The sequence below is a fragment of the Abrus precatorius genome, unplaced genomic scaffold (assembly GCF_003935025.1).
Source record: "Abrus precatorius isolate BTA unplaced genomic scaffold, Abrus_2018 Scaffold3, whole genome shotgun sequence".
NCBI lineage: Eukaryota > Viridiplantae > Streptophyta > Magnoliopsida > Fabales > Fabaceae > Abrus > Abrus precatorius.
This window is the reverse complement of record NW_020874373.1, coordinates 28,567,123-28,570,758: the sequence shown is the minus strand read 5'-3', so window position 1 is coordinate 28,570,758 and position 3,636 is coordinate 28,567,123. Positions and strand designations below refer to the sequence as shown.

Below are 3,636 nucleotides of genomic sequence, written 5' to 3'. Positions count from 1 at the left end.
TTGTGGAATGTAGGGTCCTTGTGGTTGTCTGTAACTACTCTGATTGCCTTGGAATGGAGGTGGTCTGTTTTGGAAACCAGGTGGTCCTTGTGGTTGTCTAAAATTATTTCCATAGTTCCCACCATAGTTTCCAATCACATCTACCTGATGCATCTTTGGCTCAGCACTTTGGGTTACTCCAAGCTGACAACCTGAAATACTGTGACCTGGAACACCACATAACTCACAGACAACATTAGTAGTACCTGCTCCTAGTTTATACAGACAAAGCCTCTACCTTAGCAGTAAGTAAAGAGACAACATCTAGAGAGTACTTACCTGGAGTTTTTGTTGGTAAACTCCGTTCTAAAGACCACTGGTAGGTGTTCTAGGCAACTTCTTCAATGAGATTATAGCCTTCCTCCATGTTTTTGCTCATGAAGACACCGCCAGCTGCAACATCTAGCGTCACTTTCTGGTTTGGAGATAGCCCATTATAGAAAATGTGCACGGTCAACCAGTGCTCAGTCCTGTGGTGTGGGCATTCCCGAAGCATTTCTTTATACCTCTCCCAAGCATCATATAAAGTTTCATCATCTTTTTGGATGAAAGTGATGATTTGTTTCCTCAACTGGTCTATTTTGCTCTGTTTTCTGGATCAGCCATCTGACCGTAGTTTGTTGAAACAAAGGCTTGTTGTTTGCTCTGCTTTCGTTGTCTTCGGAGAAATTTGATCTTACGGAAGGTCCGTTCAATTTCGGGGTCAAAGATGTCTTCGAAACTAACAGTCCTTCGTATAAAAGAGCCTGCAAAACTTGATTCCTTATTGGCATATCAAACCGATTTAAAGCAATTCATTTCCCCATTATTCAATTTCTATTTCTAAGGTGTATTTTCCTTAATTGATTAGTGCATTTCTCTCGAAACCCCACTAACGTACTTAATTACCGAAGAGCCACGTTCAATTCATTAAGTAGATCCCTTATGCTTTATGAAAATCCAATTACCCCTCAAAGAGCTTTGTCTACTTTCGTAACCTAAATCCCCAGGTTCAATTCCATGCTTTTCGAACAATATGTCGATCTCTCAATCATCCAAAATTATCATGTTCTTCATTGTTCATTGAACAACATATACCTTTTTCTTCATGATTGACACTCCATGCTACATATCTAGCAATTTGATTCATTCTCTTTTCTTCACCTAAATTGTGTAACGTAGTTAGAAATGCAGATTCATAGATTTCTTATTTCAATTTTTTTTTTATGCCCACCAAGTGTTTGATAAAATGTCTACAACAACTTCTTGTTCTTACCTTGGCATATTTAAAAGTTGTTTTACACACATTGGTCCTTAGACATTTATCCTTCACAGATATTATTGATTCTTACCATTTTAGTGATGCTATTGACATATTTTGTACATGTTCATGAACTTGGATTTTAGGTGCCAACACAATGTCTTCCAGAAGAACCAAAATTGTTGGAAAGAAGAGGAAGAACATTGGTAAGTCCTCTAATTACGCTAAGGTTGACAATATTGAGTGCACATCCGATGAGCAGAGGATGCGACTTGCTTCCTTGACCAAGAGGGACATTGTTCCTTCACGGTTCTTCTGCAAGAAATCATTACTTGACCTTGGGATTTATGAAGATACTTTTAAGTATTGCAAGAATGTGGGTTGGGAAGACTTTATTAAGCTATATGAGCCGAGCTATGAACGCACCACTTTAGAATTTCTTAGCTCCATTGATATTAAACCTTGTGCAAATGATTCTAGCTGGGAGATTGCTTTTAGGCTTAATAACACTGATTTTAGGATGGATTTGGCGGATGTGGATCCCATTTATGGTTTTCCCACTATGTCCACCAGCAGTTTAGATCGCATCAATGCAGCTCGCATTGCTAGGGACTTCAATGCCAAATACTTTTGGTCCCAACTTTCACAAGCTAGGGAACATTATGATCCCTCCTCTACTAAAGCCTCCTTAATGCATCACCCAGTTTTTAGATATCTTCAAAGGTTCATGGCTCGCTCTATTTTTGGGCGTGGTGACAGCCCGGGTACCATTCGGGCTGCTGAATTGTACTTTCTGTATGCTATGATCAATAAGATACCCATCCATTCCACGAAATGGCTTTTTAGCCAATTCACTAGAGTTGGTCGGGCCAACTCAGGCATGATTGTCATTGCTGGGTACATCAACCCACTTACTAGGCATATAGGAATCGACCTGGCCAATGACACCCTGTTGTGCCAACCCAAGAGGGTTGATATTGATGAAATGATTCATATGGGTATGATAGTCATTCAGCATGGTATTTCCTGCCTGGTTATTCCTGGAATATTTGTGCCTCACCCCTTGCCTGACCCTAGCTTCACTACCCTGGAAGGCAAGACTTCTTTTCTGTTTTCAGGTACAAATGCTGATGAGGATGGTCCTTTGGACACCGAGATGCCACTTCCTCCAGAGCACTCAGTTGGACCTTCCGGGTTCACTCCTGACTCCAATGCCACTTATTTGGACACCGAGATGCCGCTTGGAGTCGTTGTCCATAGAGCAAATGCGGCAAGGGGGACAGATTGATAACATAACTCAGAGGGTGAATGCTATATATCACTGGCACTCCCAACAGGGGCATTTCCCATCCCCCTCCCCATGAGAAGGTGATCTAATGTAGATAAGTTTCCTTCAACCTTCATCTCTCCCAACTGACCAGTGCGGACACTGCCCATCATCAGTTTGGGGTAAGTGGTAAAGGAAACTTATTCTGGTCCATTAGTTTTTGTTTATGCATTTGTTCATGTTTTTGTGATTTTTATTTTTTTTTTGCATTTTTGGTTTACTGATTGTCTAATTAGGATGGCATGGTATGTCTACTTGTGATTACTGCTTCTACAAGTTGTGTTGCAATTGGTATGATTGAATTTTAGGCCCCTATTGGAATCCAAAATAAATAAAAAGGAACGAATGAGTTCTATGATTGCTAGATTGTCAGGTTGAGCTATACATTATGATTTCATGTTTTCTTTGACTGGATTCATTGCCATTTCGATTGAGAGCTTTTGAGCCAAAACGGGTAAACATTCTGATAAACCCTTGTTTTCTTCTTTGAGTGTATCATACATTTTAAGCACTCTAGAACTTGGCTTGCGACCGATTCAAAACAGTTTGTGATTGCATGTCAGGGGATGAAAAAAGGCATTTTAGGTCTTGTTCTTTGGCCACATAATTTGAATATTGTATAAACCATTAGTTGCCCCTATTGAGCCTTGATTGTAGATTGTTGATTCTTGAAAGCCTTTTGATCTAATTTCCAAGAATTTCTGAGAAATGACAAGGATGGCAACTAAATGACAAACTTAAGAAAAAAAAAATTGATTTGCATTCAAAAATAAATAAATAAAAAAAAAGGAACAGAAAAGAAAAGAAAGAAAAAGGATGATAATGAGAATGTAATAAGGAGTCAAGATTAAAGATAAAAATGAATGGTACTCCTGAGAACTGTGCTGAATGAACAAGAAAATATGCCTTCCAAAACTTACCTTTCTCAGGAATTTCATTTCTAAAACCCTTTGAACTTTCCCTTTTTCTTGGTATCCATTCCTATTCTGTGAACCCTTGGCCCCATTACAACCAATTGAAAGCCCTTTAG

The 3,636-nt window shown here is 39.3% G+C and overlaps 1 non-coding gene across 1 annotated transcript; it reads left to right on the top strand.

Annotated features, from left to right (window-relative positions):
* The first annotated feature begins 509 nt into the window (after nt 1-509).
* LOC113864070 lies at nt 510-613 on the top strand. Its single transcript, XR_003504674.1, has one exon. It is a non-coding gene; the product is annotated as a small nucleolar RNA R71 (small nucleolar RNA).
* The last annotated feature ends 3,023 nt before the right edge of the window (nt 614-3,636 follow it).